General features: G+C 39.2%; 1 protein-coding gene across 8 annotated transcripts in view; it reads left to right on the plus strand.

Moving 5' to 3' along the window:
* The first annotated feature begins 5,486 nt into the window (after positions 1–5,486).
* Positions 5,487–18,831, plus strand: part of GULP1 (GULP PTB domain containing engulfment adaptor 1) — a 143,681-nt gene continuing 130,336 nt past the window's right edge. For 3 of the 8 annotated variants that reach the window (XM_015635109.2, XM_019007533.2, XM_015635107.2), the window contains exon 1: positions 5,487–5,583. The gene's annotated coding sequence lies outside the window, so the exon portion shown is untranslated. Of the gene's footprint in view, positions 5,584–7,619; positions 7,700–18,831 lie in introns of all 8 variants that reach the window. The other 5 variants (XM_015635108.3, XM_015635106.3, XM_019007535.2 and 2 more) reach the window with 4 other exon arrangements.

Raw genomic sequence — 18,831 nt, forward strand, 5'->3', positions numbered from 1 at the left:
ATTGTCCATCACCAAGGCTGTGATTTGTATCTAATGTGAATAAATAAACTCAGCCTTAAATTCATATGCCTCTACATCCAGTCTTCAGTAAAGTAGAATGAAGCATTACATAAGGAAAAGAAAGGGAATTTGGATTATGACATGCGTGTATAAAATACTGATTTGATCTTGATTAAAAACCTCAAATGATGTTTATGTTTTGTAAGGCCTGGCCTAGGCTATTTTACTAAACTTTGAAGATTTCCTTTTCCAATTACCTGTTGATAGATGCTGTAGTGTTAGTCAGGGGCTTAGAGAGTCTTCCAGATCTCCTTCCAACATTCTGCCAATTAGAAGGCCTGAAAGCAAAAGCATTCTATTTTGAGGTTTTACTCTTGTATGGATATTTTATTAATTAATATATTGCTCTCTTTTAAGACCACAGGAAAAAATCCTTGTCAGTTCTGTGGGAAGAAACTTGAATTTTTTCTTTGTTTTGCACACCATTGAGTAAATTTTTGTTACAATTTTTTTTCAAATACTATAAATATTTTTTAAAAACTTAGGTACATGTGCAAATGGTTTCTTTGATTCTTTCTGTCATGAGCTAGTGGCAAGGTTAGTTTCTTAGGCCTTCTTAGTGTTCTAGGCTTTTGTCATAGACAAAGCAACTTAGACCATTCAGATATTTTCAGAAGCAGATGTTCTAGCACACTTCAGAAGATGACTGGCTCAGGAAAAAACCCAAATAAAATAAGCATTTCCTACTCTTGTTCTTTGCAAGGAATACTATATGTTAGTATTCTTTAGTTTCTAATGAAAATTCTTGATTGCTTCTTTCTTTTCTCAAAACTTTAGAATGAAATGCCCAATGTCTCTTTGTTTGTCTTGGCTTTTTGATGGGAGGTTTATAAGCAGCATTAGTCTGTAAGAAGTTCTACACAGAATATTGCTTTTCTATTTTGGGAATATTTTGTAGGGGTTGCTACAATAGTTTTAATGTCACATACTCCCAGAAAAAGCTTCAGGGATAGTCTGATAGCCTTTGGGATGAAAACTCTGGCAGCTATGACATAAAGGACCTTTTTTATATATCTTGTTATTACACAGTGATAACCAGCTCAGGTTTGCAATGAGCAACAGTAAATCAGTCACCACCACCCACACTAGAGCATTGTCAGTAGCTTGTTTTTCTCATCCATTTAGTACTGGTTTCCTCAGGCCCTGAATGGACTCTAACAACTCAATGGTTGAGACATCTGGTTAAAATTGTGTAGCCTATGGCAGCTACCAAATTAAAGTAATGTAATAGATCTTTCTGCTCTTGAGGTTTTACAAATATGGGAAAAAAGAGTAACAGCAAAACAAGTAGAAAAAACTATCAAATATCTGGCAAGAATCTTTTAATAAATGGGAACACAAGAGAACCACAAGAAATATTGTGGTTTTTGAGTGAATAACTCATCACATCTTTGAAACATGATTATATTCCCAGTTATAAAGCTAGACTAGACATCTACTCATGTTTTTCCCTCTTTCCTAACTGTCTCCACGTCATACCTTCTAATGTATATAAACCTCTGTCATAAAACCTCTCCCAAAAGAGGTTTTATTTTTTCAAATCAAAGTGAAGATTCAGGTAATATGATGCTGTACAGATGCCTTAAAGAGACTAGCATCTGCTCTGATGATCTGACCAAGAGTAGTCTTGTTATGTGCTTGGTTAAGTCTATAGATAAGGCAAATAATTGGCAGGCTACTCAGGTCCTTCTGGCCTTTGCCATCTGTGATACACATAATGATCACAGGGCTAATGATGCCTTTCCCCTTGCTGAAATACAGAAGCTTGTTGTTGTTATAGTCTAAGATCATTAAGATCAGTTTTGGTTTGTGGTATATGTTTACAATATGGCAATTTACAGTTCTTTTGGCAAGGTGAGGAAAATTTTAGATGGGGATGTACATTGTGCTACCATGACAACATTAAAGGAGCTACACATTAAAAAGAAAATGGGGAATAATTTCTGTGGCATTGTTCCTTCATAAGAAGGATGGAACAAGGCTTGTTTTGGTTTCTTGTTTCATGTCCTTGCAGAGCAATGTTATGTACCTGTTGGTCTGTGAGAGGTGAGACAGTACTCAGACGGGTGGGAAACTTCTCAGGTTTTGTAATTGGTGCAATTCTTTAATCTCTGTTTTCTCTAGTAACTATTTTCTGGCAAATCAGACTAAGTGACTGGAAATTACTCTTTGATGTCAGTATAGCTACAGGTCTAAAAGATTGTGATTCTATTGTTTTTGCTTGTCCTCTATGATCTCCACCCAGCCATCACCATTTGCTTACATGACTGACATTTACAGCCTCAGGAGACCAACAAACCCAGACCATTCCTGTAGGAGCCAGAGTGCAAGCCTGAAAATGGAGAGGGACATTTCATAGGGGCATGTACTAGTGACAGGACAAAGGAGTATGGCTCCCAGCTGAAAGGGGCAGGTGTTGACAAGATACTGGGAGGAAATTCTGAGGTTTGTGAGGGACTGGAATAGATTGCCCAGAGAAATCTGGGCATAGAATAGATTGTGGGTGCTGCAGCCCTGAAAGTGTCTAAGGCTGGTCTGGATGGGGCTTTGAGCACACTGGCCTAGTGAAAGGTCTCAGCTCATGGCAGGGGATTGGAACTGGATGATCTTTAGAGTCCTTTCCAATCCAGACTGTTCTGTGTGTTTCTGTAAGACATTTTTTCTCCCTGAGTATCCTATTTTGATTTCTTGTGTGCCCAGTTCTTTGCTCAACTTCTCTGCAACATACAAGTATGATAGTCTTGGTAATGACCTGAATTTGCCCACTTGGACTGTGGGGGATCTACTGACCAAGGCAGGATTTGGTTCTTTCTGCTCTCAGACCTTTGCTTGATGGACCACACAAATTAAAAACTAAGAGCAATAGGTATTGATGAGAGAGTTCAAATATTTTTTGCTCTACTTTTCCTCTCAAACAATGTCCTCATTCTACCCTGAGGTTACCACTGTTGATGGGAAAAAAAATTGACCATAGAAGAAAGATGTCACATTTTCTTCTCTTCCCTTCAAATACTATGCAGCAAATTTAAGTTGAAAATAGGCTTGCTCTACATTCCTTTTATTTAAGCATTTCAGTACAGATTATGTCAAAAATATATCACAGAAGAACTAGAAAGCTTCCTATGTACTGAGCATTTTTCTCTTGTGTTATAAAATGTCTCATTTTCTTTAAAGAAAAATCATGCAGAAGAGATTTTGAAAAATGTCCTTTCCTGACTAATGTATTCTATACATGTAATTTTATTGCATTTAAAATGGTATAACTTGATTTTAGAAAAAATCTACCCTGACTTCATCAAACATACTTTACTTTAGAATACTCAGAAAGTAAAAAAAAAAAACATTCCTGCATAAGAATTTATTTTTAGCTTCCTCCAGTGTAGAATCTGCTATGGTAGCAGAAAAAAATTTTAGAGTTCCCTTAATTTTACTTGCTTTCTGCATCACCTTTGAAAAACTAATAGCATGTATTTCAATAGGCAAAATGTTTTCTCTCTGTCTAGAGTGTGCTCTGTTTTGCAGATGACAGCTGAGCTTGTCTAATCAAACTAAAATTGGTACACTTACTGAACAAGGCTGAGCACTTGTTTATGATCTGAACCAAAGACCAACTTGGAAAGTATGTTATGGAATGCCAAATAGATAAAGATGCTTCCTGACACTGAAATGAGCTGCAGTTTTGCTTAAGGAAGCACTGCATGAAGGGCCTTGATGCTTTAAAAAACAGCCACACAAACATGAAAAACAAGCAATTGAAGCCTAAATGTTTCATCACAATTTTAAGTTTGAAACTTGTGCTAGATGATTTAGTGTCTGTACCTTTGAAAAACTCAAAAAAAATAAGGTTCTGGATAGTAGTTTACTTCTGCTTTTCTTCAATGATTTCATACAATTCTTAGATTATCTCTCTTCCCATCCTCCCTGTCACTGTTTTTGACAGGGACAAATGGCTGAGGAGATGCATGCAATGCAGCTGTCAGCTCCAACAAGATTCTGCAGAAAGGTGTGTGGGAATAGCTGTCAGTAACAACAACAGTCAAAAAAAAGTTTCTTTCTGTTGGCCACTCATGTGTCATCTGTGAATGAAATGTGTTTTGCTGAGATTCCTCAGATTTTCCTTCAACTGTCTTAATGTTGCAGTAGACAGGTTTAGTAGGGGTATCTTTTTCTTGTTGTTTTTTTTTCCCCCCTCCACCTAATGTATTTAAGATTTATTAGATGAAAACAGTAGCTGAAAACAATTCCTGGATTTGATGTTATTTAGAATATAAAGTTCATTAAATTTCCCCAAGTGTTTTCCATTTTCCTTCTTTCTCAGAATTCATTTTCTATTTATATTTTGGAATTTAGCTTGTTAGTTTCCTAGTAAAGTTTACAAATATCTCTGAAACCATGTGAAAAGTTAGCATTTGTTTCCTTTACTTGAGAGACTAAACTGATAGAAAGTTTCAGTAGTTATTTGATGTCTAGAGCAGACAAACTACTAATTTACTTGGGTTTTGGTTACCTGTTTTGGAGTTTGATTTGTTTTGGTTTTTATTTTAGTCATGAATGGAAAAGGCATCCACATTAATTAAATTTTTACATATTTCATATTTATGCAATTATCTAGAGCTTACTGATTTAAAAAGCTGACTGCTCCTGTCTTCTACCCTTCATGGGTTTTTTCTGTCATGATTTTTCCACTCTGGACCATCAATTTCCACCGTTAAACGTTTTCCATCTTGTCTTTAAAACAAGAATACACCTGCTGCAGACAAAGTACCTTTGCTTTGACTTCAGTGACATGTTTTATTCTGCTCTCTAAATGGCCATTCTCGAGGTTTGTCTACTGATTAACACAAAATGCATCTTTCATGTGCTGTTAAGAAAATATAATGAGGGAGGAGTAATAGATGAGTTTCCTGCCTTTCCACAGACACTACATGCCCTATTATTGGCACTATCGTGGCAGAAGCCCACCAGGAATAAAAGAAATATGGGAGACGCGAATTCCTTGCCTTTCAACGGGAAATGCTTTGTCCGTAATTTGCACGTACCATGACTGTCATGTATTGGATTACAGCGTTCCGGTGTTTCTAAAGCACATTTTAATGGGGAGCGCATGGCACAGACATTCTCAGAAGTCAGCGTGATGTTGTGCATCTGCACCCCACAAAATTAATCGCAGCTTTAACCAAGACCAATGCATGTGTGTCTACTATCTTTTCTTTAGGAGACGCTTCCTTGAGGAACGTAGAGTGACCGAATTCGTTCCTCACTTTCTCGACTGCTGCCTACTCTTCACGCCTTCTCTCCGCGCTGGCTGTTGCGTCTCGCAGCCCTGGCTGTGCCGGCGGGAGGCAGGGGGAGCCCGGGAGCAGCGGCGGCGGCCCGGCCCGGCGGCGGCAAGCCCGGCAGCAGGCGGGGTCCGCGCCCGCCCGCCCGCGCTGACGTCAGGAAACTTTCGGGGCGGCCGTGGCCGGAGCGGGCGCCGGGAGCGGCGCGGAGAGGCGGCGGGACGGGCTGCTCCATCCCCGGCAGGTACGCGGCGCTCCGCGCCCGGCGGCACCGCGGGGCCCCGCGCCGGGACAGCCCCCGTCCCGCGGCAGCGCCTGCCCCGCGGCGCTGAGGGGCGGCCGGCAGCGGCCGAGGCGCGGAGGGAGGGAGGGACGGGGGTCTGAGCGCCTGTTGATCGCCGTGGCGGCAGCGCTGCCCCGGGCTCCGCCGCCCCTCTCTGCCGTCGGCGGGCAACTTGGCAGGGGCGGGCGGAGCTCGGCGCGGGGACCGCGGTTCTTCGGCGGGGCGAGCGGAGCGGGGCTGGCGCCGGGGCAGCTCCTCGCTCCCGCGGGTCCCGCCTCACCTGCGCGGCCGTGCCGCTCCCGGGGGATCCGCGCTCCCCGCACCGGGGACAGCGGCTTGCTCCGGTACCCGCACGGACCCTGTCTCGGACACCCGGGCAGGGCTTTTTCAATTTCAAACAGCTGCGAATAATGAGATGCCTTTCATTCGGGGCTGGGTTTTTTTGCCCGTTGTAAGTACAGTAAAGCCTTTATCCGAGACGAGGTTTTGTTTTCCTCGTGAGGCTCCGCCGTGGCAGCCCGGCGGTGCTGGGCGGCAGCCGAGCTCGCCGCTGGGGCTGCTGAGCGCTCAGTTGTACAAGGGAGGATCTTCGGCTCGTAACCAAACCCAAACCACCAAGTTAATTTTAACTCCGCGTGTGTCGGGAGGGTGGAGTGCTGGAGAAGTTTGCTGGATCATCATGCGAATAGAGAGAAATCTGAGCAAGAACTGCAGGTTCTTGGAGTCAGGGAAGGAGATTGAGGGAGAAATTCTCAGTTGAAGAGGGTCTAAAAGTTCTATGACAGTCGGAGGAACGTACAAAAGTATGTTGTTTATTTAATTTCGCTGTCCTTCTCGTTTATTAGGGGGCACCTAGAGTTAATCTAAGGCCCGTAAAGGTTAATTGTATTCTTCATGCAAAGGAATTGACACCCTGCCGAAGAAATAGATTTCTGGGGTCTTTTTTTGAATTTAAGACACTTATTAGATTTCTAATTTAAATAGAATGTAACTTTTAAACTTTTCCGTTCCTGCAGTTCCATTGCAGTTGCAAGTTCTTAAAAAGTCATCTTTATGGAAAGAAAAAGTTATCGTAACTAAAAAGATTCCCCCTAATGATCTGGAAAGCAAGGCATAAATGAAGGTGATTATGAAGGTGCTTTGAATGTGCAGAGATTCACATAAAATATTATAGCAATGTATTTGGTTTTTTAAGTGTAAGTATAAATAAGCATCTTTGTTTGTGTATTATAAAAATACCTCTCCTTTTAGAAATTATTTTCTGTGATTTTCTTCCCCTTTATGTTAAATGAACACGTAACAGGAGTGGTACCTTTCAATTGTTGTAGGATAATCAGTACTTCAGAGCTACTTAGGATGTCAGTCAAGATAAGACAAAACAATTAATCAGAAAGGAAAACAATATATCTTTTTTTGAAGGTCAAGTTTCTATTTTTATGGTCATTTCATAATGAACAGTAAGTTTTTCCTCATAGTTATAGGTTTACTTGGCTGATTTGTCATACTTGGCAGTAGTATGTCAGGTACAACTTAAAGTATTTGGAGATTATTCACATGAACTTAGAGAAAGAAATGACAAGACAGGAGGGAAATAATTTCATGATTATTAGCCATACACTTCTCTGGGTCGCATTTTAAGTGTATGAACGCGTTAGTGATTATAGATCTCATTAAAGACATATGTTTACATGAATGGCCTGAATAAAGAGAGTGATTTAGGGATTAAAAGCCTGGTGTTATGGCACAATGTTAAAGGATGCAAGGAGAACTTTGGTTTATACTTTCAGCAGAGCTACAGTGGCTGAATATCAACAGGGGGGAAAGGAATCGCTATTCAAAGAAATATCAACAAAAGGGAACTGTAAATAAGCAAAAACAAGTACAGCTCTTGTTGCCTGAGAAGTTAGGATGACGTGATTGGGTGTGTCTTGTGAGTGATGAGTACAGAAATTAAAATTATTGCAACAGTGAACTGTGAAGCATTTTAAATCTCATAGGAAATCTCCTGCTACTGGAGGACCAGCAAGGAAGAAGATGTAACAGCAGTGGAAAACAAGAGGAGATATGCAAACTACTGGTTTGTTCTGCCTCCTTAGTCTTTGGAAGCAACTTTGTACCATTTTTGAGGGTTTTTCTAGAGTTCAGTCTACTGTTCTGCAAAACACTCACCCGATTTCAGGTGCCATTCAGTGGCATTTCAGAATTTCCTTTCAAAGCTCATTATAATTTGCTAGTCTATTGCCTGTAGACAAGGTTACATTTTGTGGTTCAATATTAGTCTGTAAACATTGTTTGTAATGTACAATGTTTGTAAACATTGCTGGATGCTCTGAAAGTCATAATCAGGACACTAACATGGAGCACTGGAGAGGTCAAACACAAAAAAATTGGAATTTGTACTACAGTTACAGAATTAATTTTTCTCTTGAGATAGTCCCTCAAGAGTGCATTGCTTAAACATGTCATAAGAACATAATTAGAATTACCAGCTGAATTATTAAAGGTTAGTTTCAGTTTGAACTGGGGAACTGACACAGATTGAAAGAGAACAGAGGGAAACTACATTTTCACTAAATTTTGGTCATACCTAGTGTGGCTTGTGTCAGGATTCTAATTCCGTCATTGTTTTCAAGAGAACAAGTAAAACACCGAGAGCTGAAAAGTCCACCAGGTTCTGTTTGAAGGAACTGCAGGTCCCTTAGAATTTTCAGTTATTATCAAGGATGGAATGCATGGCAGAAGATGAGTCTGTGTTCCAAGTACAGTTACAAATACATCAGCTCTTGAGATGAGGCAAAAAAATCACTAGTTCATGACTTAATAGAGTTGTTGCATAAGAATATGCTAATTGGGCACAAATAAACATTTTCCCCATCGCTTTTTTTGCCTTACTGTAATCTGATTTTTGAAGGGATAAGCTCCTTTAGAGACTCAGGTTGTAATCCAGAAAAGAGCAAACAATACCGCCCCTGTTAGAACACACAGTGCCTCTGCATAGCTAATAACAATGTTCTCTTTGCTTCTTTTACCTTCAGAATGTAACTACGCATGCAGATGTATCTGTCAATATCTTGGGAAGTAATTTCCCTCCTAGTATCTCCCAAATCCCTGAGATCAGAATGTTGGCTTTGTTCATGCAGATAGATTTTCTACCTCACTGCCAGTGCTCCACTGAACATTCCCTGTGACTTTACATGCTTCATCAAGCTGTTCTACCCACAGAATGGGTAGCCTTGATCTGGGTTTTACAGTCATGGCCCGTGTTGGTTAGGGCTGGGAGGAAGAAGGAGGTAAGTTTACTCAATTATCTTCATTTTGTGGTCTCTCCTCTGGGCACAGACCTGAATGCAATAGTGGCATCACTGCTCACCCTTTAAGTCTGATTTGTAGCTGTGGACCTTGTTGTGCTACTCTGTTTGCCCAGGGGCACCTGAACAACTCTGGGAGTGGTTGATTGTAGCTCTTAAGTCTTAAAAATGTTTTTTCTTAAGCATTTTAATGCATTTAAAATGTGTTTTTAAACCTAGGCTGCAGCTCCACTGCACATAATAATCAGACAGTCCTCCCTTAAGGCCCCCTATTGCTGTATGTTTTCAAAGAACATTTGTTACACTAAACTGAACATCAAGAGTCCAAAGTGATGTTACCACGGATTTTATCCAGGATTCCAGTAGAGAATTTATCCAGCTGAAAACACATCATGAATTCCCAGGAAAGGAATTCCACTTTCATTCCTCCTCTCCTCTGCCAGTTTAAGCAGATGTTCTTATCACCACGCTAAGAGGGCGCTCCGAATTGAAATATGATTGTTTCATCAGGCTGAAGTGACTTACATCTCTGATGTCTAATTACATATCAGGCAAAGACAGAGAATGTGGAATTTTGTAGCTGAAGGAAACAAACATATTTGTAGAACAGACATCACCTGGGTTTCTGACAGCCATCTAAGTAGTTTTCACTGGGGCAAGAAGCAGAACTCAGGCTGTAACACCTACAGTTTCACATACATAATTGATAATTTGACAAAAAGTACTGGAAAGCCTCTTAGATTAAGGCACTGGATTTCTTTAATTTCTGCAATATTCTTTTCTGTTTTGAAGGGCAGCCATTAAGAAATTCTGTCATTTTAATTCCAGAGTCTGAAGATATTAATCTTATTAATATAATCACTTGGTTACTACTGCGTTTATTTAATGTTGCAACCTAAGCTTGCATATTCTGTTTTTTTTCTGAGAACTGAGCTGTGTTTTCTCCATTTACTATATCACATGGACTTGTAAAGATTCAGCAACATTTGGGCAGCCAGATGTTTTTCTGTGTATTCTGTCAGCAATACCTGATCAACACCCTTGCCTAGCAATGGTCTCTGCAAATATAACTTGTAAACAATTCTCTTAATAATGCACTGATAGGAGACTGCAGATGGCTCTGTTGATAGAACTAAGGTGAGGGTTTTATTTTTTTTTGGTCACCAGAAATTAGAACAATAATCTATGGAAATTGTTTAGTATTCTGGTTATTCCTATGCTGTAGAGATATCCTGAGCAATGAAAGGAAATAACATTTTATGTTAAAAAGTATGGTACTTGTAAGGCAAATCTTTTGGCATTCAAAAGTGTTGTGATGGCTGTTTCTAGCTTGCTTTATTGCTTTGTGGAGAGGAGTATGTGGGTACTCCAGTACTTGGGAATAGATATGGATACAGAAGCCTAATCTCTTCAATCTTCTCATCATTCTCAAAATAACATGAAAGCAGTAAAACTGCATGCAAATTCTTCCTCATTCTTCCCAGATAGAATGGATTAGTTTTTTGAGGATTGTTGAGTTCTCTGGAACATTTAAAGATCTTTAATGTGATGATTTTTATTTTTTTTTCAGTTCTTCCTCTGCTCTCTCCATCCCTCCCAGTTCTAATGGGGAAAATTCTTGACCCAAAGGCAAAATGCAGCAGTGCCACAGTGTGCAAAGCAGAATCCTGACTAGTACCTGTTGTGAAATTTAATACTCTATTCTGTTTCCATTTTTGTTCTTTCACATGCAGATGTCAGATCTTCAGGTCCTCGTAGGCAGAATGGGACGTTAGGCACTTAAACATTGTGCTTAAACTTCCTAAGTGATCTTCTCAAATCCCTGCAGCCCTTAAAGGCTTCTTCAGAGATCTCAGCAGTCTGAAGAAAATCATAATTGTTTTCCACTAGGCAAAAGGCTGGGCTGAGGTTGCTCCTGCTGTGGGGAAAGATGTCTGGAAGGGAGGTGGTTTCCCATTCTCCCTTTGGTCTTGCAACTCTCCTTGTGGCAGGGGAGAACTGGTTTCTTCCCAGCTGCAGACTGGGCTGGCACAGCTTTGGAAGGTCTCTTCTGTGCTAGTGCTGGCAACTGATATCTGCTGCCCAACATAGTTATTGGTTTTCCTGTGCACAAAGGTACTCCTGATATTAATGAATATATTTTCTCTTTTGTCAGATTGAGAGCCTTTTTTTAGGGTGTGTATCTGTGTTTGTACATCTTTTAAAGAAGGTATCTCTTGAAACAGCAGCATTTTGTTCTTAATCTGTTGTGAAATCTTCTGGAACATATTACTGAAGTGAGGTAATGAGCCTAGATAAAGAACTGTGTTCCCAGTAAAATAGATTATTTTTCCTGCTGTCCCATCTCAAAATGCTGTTTGGAACAGCAATCATCTTTGCATGCCAGTTACATTAGGAGTTGTTTAAGAAAGTTTTTTGTGTCCTCAAACCTATTTTTTAACTTTTGTCCAGGCCATCCTTCCAAGTGTCTTGCTGTGCAGATATGTGCAGTCTCTAATGCTTTCTTCCTGCACGCTGAGCTGGCAGCTGAGTGCATTCAAAGATCATGAGTCAGGTTCCCTAAAAAAAATCATAAAAATAATGAGATTTAAAATACTGTAGGCTCCTTGTGAGCATTTAGTATTGTTTTCCTTCTTTAAAGGTTTTTCTTTATACAGGTATGTAGATCTTTATTTTGTATTGAAAACATTTTTTTTTCACAGAAACTCCAAATTTTAGGACTTGGGTCTTCAAGAAAAAATTTCTTGTGATGCTTGCCCTACAGCTGAAAATGGTAGCTGATAGCTTTTCTCCTTTGTCTGCTTCCTAATTGATAAAGTGCAGAACCATCATTTCCAAAGCAGTGGATGCTTGGGTTTAAAGCTAAACAGTGATTTCATGTTACAGGATATTGTATGCCCACATCATACCTGTTTTAGAATAACTGTAGTTAAGATTAATGTGCAAAGAGTTGTTAAAACAAAGCAAAAAGTGAGAGCTGAAGTGTATATGGTAAATGATGCTGAATCTTTACTTGGGATGGAAAATAGCAGCAGGGGACTGACGATGTAGCCAGCAGCAAGTTTGAGACATTAACCCCCACCATGGTGCCCCTTAATCTGTTTCACATGTGTAAGCTCTAAAGCAGAACCTACTGTGGATTTGTAAACACAAAGGTCTTTAATGTCTGAGATAAGGACAGTCTTTTTCTTGATTCAAGGAGCCTAAAAATTACATTACTAATTTTGTAAGTTACATGTTGCATTAATATTAAATTTATCATGTTGTGCAAATGGGCTTAGGATGGAAGAAATACTTTTCCAACAAATTGTGCAGCTGGAGTTGGTACTAATTCCCTAATCTTTCTGTGCCATATAGTAATTGCACTTAATTGTTTGCTTTTGCTGTGTTTTATGGTGTGAAATGCAGTATGTCAACACATCTGAACAGGTACGTCAGTGTGTATAATGTTAATATTCTTGAAAGAGAGAAACTGGATGAAACAGCTCATGTGTAGCTACCAATGCAGTGCTTCGTACATTTTCTTGTAATCAGAGTTGGTAGCTGTTTTTTCCTGGTGATGGGTTGGTTTTGTCTTTGCACATGTTTTTGTGCAAGTGGGTGGTAAGGTAAGAGAGGGGCTGGGCCAATGCCCCTGGGCTGGGAAAGGGACATGTAAAGTAACATTTTCTTACACAGCCACGTAAAATTGTTAATATGCTAGTGGTTAAAATTCTTGTTAAATTGCTTTTGGTCCTTCTACTTCAGTGGGGCTCTCCACTGCTAATTCTACTTTTTATTCTTTTAAAAGCACATTAGGCTTCTTTGGAGACCAAAGGAACTCACCTAGAAACAATCCAGCTTGTAAAAATGATTCTCTATCTTCCCTCCCATCCCATTCTGTGAGGGGAGCTCTGTTTAATCCCTAAGGGTTTGAAATTGTACCTAAGAAACCAGCCAGTCTTGGAGAGGGCACTTGGGAACTTCAGTTCCCAGCCTTAGTACTCTCAGGGCCTATTGCTTTTGCACTGAGACAGCAGAATCTGCAAGCTGTACTTTAACCTGGCCATCCTGACTAGGTATGAGATATTTATTGTTTTTCTTTCAAAGTTAAGTACATCTCCCAGTGGTCTTGGTTCCAATCCCCGTGTTTTATGTCTGAGGATATTGAATGTAGCTATTAAGCTGTTAGACTGGTTTTGTATTAGTAATTTTCTCTGATATGAAGAGTAATTCCTGAATCCAAATCATTAGCTGGCATTTCAGCCATGCTGTGCTGAATGATGTGGTAATATTGCATGGGTAATATCCCCAGATGTCAGGACAGCTACATGGCTCTTTTTTTACTGGTTTTGACTGGGATGGCATGAGACAGCTGGTGGCTACGGCCACTGTGAATCTGCCAGTGTGGAAAGCTCAGAGAGAGCAGAGCCTATGTGGGTGTTGCAGTGATCTGTCAGGAAACTGAAGTGCAGTTGACAGCACTGTTGATTAGTTCTCTTAGAAACAAGCAGGTGTTTGCTTGGCTTTGCTACTGATTGGCAATGCAAAAATGATTTAACTGCACAAGTGACAGTGCTGCTGCAAGGAAGGAGGATTTGTGTCAAGGTAGGCAAGGATAGTGTGCTGTACTTTCGAGGAACTGCTTTAATGCCTGGTGTTCTGTATGGTGTTTATTTCTCCAGTCTTGCACAAAAGTGGAAATGCTGGTCATTATCCACAGCAGTAGATCTAAAATTGTCACTCTGCTTAGATTTTCACTTCTGTTGTTGGTTTTTCTGAGAAGGAGAGGGTGTGAGTACTTACCCATAATATAATGTCATGGCACCCTGCTTCATGTAGCTATCTAATTAAAATAGATAATTAAGAAATAAGATTATTCTACATGGGCATTTAGTATTAGATGGCAAGCCTAGCATGTACATGCTAATACACATATTTAACTTGTTTCCTGTATAACTGATAGCTTTCAGTCTTTGTTTTCAAAATGCACAATTTGCACCGTGAATTCTAAACCCAGTCTCAGACTCAGAAAAGACTGACATGCTTTAGTGAACAGTTTGCAGTCTTACTTAGCCTTCTTTTTCCCAAGGTCGAATCTAATAGGATAAAGGATATCTTAAGAGCAAATGTTACTTTGTTGAACTAGAATGCATTTACAAAATATCTTTCTTTATCTGAATTTCTTTCTTATGTTAGTCTGGTTTGTCTTTTAAACTCTCAGATTTCATAAATAAAGCAATGATTTAGTCTTTACTTTCAAATCTCCAAAGACAGAAGGAAATGTAGTCCCTATAAATACAGATGCAACATCACTTGCTTATATTGCAATTTGTTTTTTATTCAAAGCCAGATAAGAAAATGAAATAGAGCTAATACAAATGAGAGGTAGTATTGTGTGGGTAAAGTGAATAATTTTCAAGTGCTCATAGGTGAGGCTCTTGATGAAGTGCATCATGTGTAGCTTGGTGTCAGCTAAGGTGATCATTTAAAATGGAGTAGAAAGGTGCTTCTTTTGGAGGCTTTCTGACAGCAGAGGCTTTTTGGGGAGACCCTGTGTGATTCATATACTTAGTGTGTCCAGATATCTTTGCTGACCACTGATATGTTTCAGGATTTCCTCATCTGTGATACTTTTGGCTTGAATCTTGAATTCATTTCAAACTCCCCTCCTGGAAGAATCTGGGGTACTTCAAACAGAAGTGCCATATAAGAATGAACAATCATCATCTAAACTCTTGACATCCAGAATTCAGAGCCAAGTCATGTTTTGATGACTTAAGGATATTGTACTTTATTATGTAGCATTTTTCTTACCATTCCTGGAGGATATCCTGAGTTTTTATAATTTAATGGCTTATGAAGAATTCCTAAATAAGACTTTCTCCCCCTTCCCATTTTGGAGTTGTGTTTCCTCTAAAGCATTGTTAGACTTGATTAGGATCTAGGAAATTTTTGAGTAATGAGTCAGAAAAATAAACAAAATCTGAGCAAGCAAAAGGTGGGGAATGGAAAAGACTTCTGGTTTAGATGAATTTAAATCCTTTCAGCTCTAAACTAGAGGTACAGTTTCCCTCTCCTGCATGCACACCTTTTCCTTCCTTTTTCCTTGTCCCTTTCTTCATCTTGCCCTTGTACTCTCAAAAAACCCCAGGAGAACAGTTGTGTTGTGCCTTACTGAGATGACTATGGGTTATGGCATATCTGTGGGATATATGTGCTTCTCTAAAAGGCCCTGAAGGGAAAGCTTTCAACTGTAACAAATCTGTCCTGTAAAGGATGGAAAGCAGTAAATATGCTTAGAGTTGTAAACACTAATGATTCCACAGCAGTCCCTTATGTACCTCTTACTCATAAAATTATCTTTGTTGTGACTGTGTGCTTTTCAGTTCGGGATTTCAGATTTTTTGACATTGTAACTGAGCTGTGATTAGAAGGTATGAAGAAATGGACCATAAAATAGATGTTTAGTGAAAGATAAGTAAAAGCATACTTGATAGGATTAGTGGAATATATTTGAGATGTGTTATGTTGCTGGCATACCCGTGACTACTTAACCACTGAAATAATCTGTAGCTATTTAATCCAAATCAATTCCATTTGCAAGGTGGTCTGGAAGTTACTGAATAAGTTACTTGGTTGCTTAGCCAAATGGTAGGAGGAAAAAAAATAGTCAAACTGCAGAAGAAATATGCCTTGACAGTAAAGAACATAATAAAATGCTAAAGATCTCAGTTCTGAAAGAAATAAGTGATTGGCTGGAAATAATTGCTTGAATATTTTGAATTCATTATGGTGAATTTACCAGATGCTTTTGAAGAATATTTATGTATGTTATTTGCTCTGGTGTTTCTTGTGCTTGCTGCAAGGCATGTGTACTTCTGGGTAATTTGATCCTGTTTGTTTATGGTCTAAATACTTCTTTTCCCCCCAGACAGCATTATTCAATTTTGTATTATTACAGCTGCTTTTTGGAAAACATGACACAAATACAAGTCCCAGGCAGTGTTTGTCTAAGGTAGAATCAAGTGTATTTCTTCTTAGCTGACAAACTTGGTGTAATCTTGACATATCTTGACAGATTTCTGAAATTCGTGTTTCACAATATAGCTGGGAACATTTTACAGGGTAAGATCTTCAAAGAGATGTTGCAGCTCAAATACATTTGTAGCATGTCTGGAGAAAGCAACTTATTAACTCTACTCTGAGCTTCTGGCGCTGTGGAAGGGTGAAGGGTGGGAAGAGTGTTTTCTGCTCCCTCCTATCTTGTCATTTATCTGGAAATGTGTCAATTATTTGAGTCTGCCCTGACATGTGGATATTAGGAAAACTGGTACACATGGCAAAGTACTAGCTAGTGTGAGAGTTGAAATGTGAAAAATTGCATTGTGAATGATAGTGATTATATGGTTATTAGTTCTGTTTTATATGGATGTAGGAATCCTGCTCATGTCTGTTTGACTTCTCAGGGTGTTTAGATGTTCACCCTGTGGTTCTGGAAGTCATTTCAGTGAAATGATGCTCCTGAGATGGTGGTTGAAGCATTTCTCTGTATGTCACCGCCCTTTTCCTGTCTAGTGCATCTTTCATGTGGTACTGGCTCAGGTATTTTTGTTAAGACATTGGGAACTGGATCAAGTATGACCAAGAACTCTGGGAAGTGGGAGGAACAAGTTAATTTAGACATGTTCAGTCTGACTGTGTGTGGAGCACACAGTTGCTTTTCCAAGCATATAAAACCCAGGCATTGGTTTATCATACTCTGGTTTCCTCAGTGCTTGCAGAGTAGTTCATTGCTGATCCGACCAGAACAGATTTATCCACGTGGACATAGTCTCTATCTGGCCTGCACTCCTGTACTTTTATGCTCTTCAAGGAACCCCACTTTAATAAATGAGGATGAACAGCACTGTAGTGCAGAAAGCTTGTTCTTACTAAATCCATGTATATCAAGTTTATTTAGCTTTGTCATGAATCAAGGTTTCTATGTGCGTGTATTAGGAAGGTTTGTTTTGTTTTTTTTGAGCTCTAACAAAAAAAAACAAAACAAAATAAACAAACCAGAAAAGCTTTTTTGTTGGTTCTCACCTCTCTTTAAAAATGAGGAATGTATTGACTTTTGAACACACCAGAGCTCAGCTTATGTGTTAATTAATAACAGAAAAGAATCAGAAGTTGCAGCAAACCATGTGGCAACTCTGTCTTGTCCAGTGGCTGTTGTCCCATGCTCACCACCATTTAAAATATGCTATTGTTGAAGATAGAATTTTGCCTTTGAATCTCCACTTTTGTAAGGTATATCATAGTGTGGAACAACATCCAGAACTTTATTGCCTTTTGGAAGGTCTTTTTACAGTTAATGATGCTGCTGGTGCTGGAAGAGAGGAGGATTCAGGTGTTAAAGGGACTGATCTTCAAAAAGAAGGCAGACCATTTCAGCTGATGTTTTTTTTAGCTAGTCTCTAGTGGAACTGGGCTGCAGCACAATAGTCCCATTTTTCCTTTTGCCTCTCACCCTGGCAATGATTTTGGCACTTGTTGGAGTCCTCCAATAAAATTTTCGTGCATTTCACAAAATCTCATGAATTGTTTGAAAAGAGAAATTGATGTCACTGTCCCTGTAGGATACATGCAGCTGACTGGAGGATGATGTGGTTGAAAGAGTGAATTCTTGCTCAATCACCTAAATCTGCTGAGTTGTAGTGACAGTTACCTGTAATAAAACCTCTGATATTTTTTTTTTCCTTGGTCATGAAGATTAATCTATTAAGCCCTTTTACAATGGATGCAACCTTTCCAGCACTTTGTTTTAGAGTGGCCTTAATAGGTGCACAACATTGCACCTATACATTGAATTTTATTGGGAACAAAACATTGAATTTTATTGTGAATTCTTTATCATACATATGCAGTTCAGTCATCTCTTTTATTTATCTTCTATTTCTATCACATTTTATCACATTCTATTTTCTTGAAACTTTTGTTTTAGCCCTTCTCAGTCTGCTTTTTCAGGAGACACTCCTTTACTCAGTAGTGCTTCAGAATTGGCATGTCACTTCCAATATATGTACAGTATACATAAATTTCCTTGTTTTGCCCATGTCTCTTCAGTGTTCCAGGTCTTTTGGAAATAGGCTATCAATCAAATAGCTCACATGTTTTTCTTTGGAATTCTCAGTTTGCCGTAGGTGGTCTCTATGCATTCCATATGCTTCCAAGATCTGCAGCCAATTTTTCTTCTTACAAATATTCCTTCAGAAGTCTGGACAGCTTTAAAACTGCATAGTTTGGTTGTGTTCAGATGTCATTTCAATATTCTTGTTTCAGCAATGTTCCAAATGACCTCTTCCTCTATCTGCAGAAGATTCAGACTTGCCAGGGTTTTTTTTTTTTGTATTTATTTTTGGGGGTTTTTATGGCTTGGCATGCTTTGGTGCTCTCAAATGAAACCAAAAACTAAAGGAGAAAATCTTGTGTGCTGCCTCTGCCTGTTCTCCCTTTGCAAGCAGCTATGTAGTAAGGTCCATCTAGAGGCTTTGAAAGTTACTCTTATTACATGAAAGAATTTTAGGATCTTGTTGTTCTCTGGGTTGCTTCATCAGCTGTGCTTATTTGATTGGTACCTTTTCTATGCAGTAATTCTGCTGCTTTTTGTTTGATGTTTGTGAATTTTGTCCATGCTTGCAGGGATTTTTTTTTTCTTATGATTCATTTTAATTGGATAAAAATTTAAAACGTTATATTTTGCTTTCTTGTGTTTTTCAGTTACCTGTTTCAGCTGGAGGTTTTTTTAATATATATTCTCCCTTATTCCTTTTATACCCCTGTTTCTACACCACATTTTTGAAATTGAATGTGTGTGTGTGTCCATCTGCATCTCCCAGTTCATTCACAGAAGTTAGTGGTAACTTAATTGATGAAA

Source organism: Parus major, chromosome 7 (genome assembly GCF_001522545.3).
Source record: "Parus major isolate Abel chromosome 7, Parus_major1.1, whole genome shotgun sequence".
NCBI classification, from domain to species: Eukaryota; Metazoa; Chordata; class Aves; order Passeriformes; family Paridae; genus Parus; species Parus major.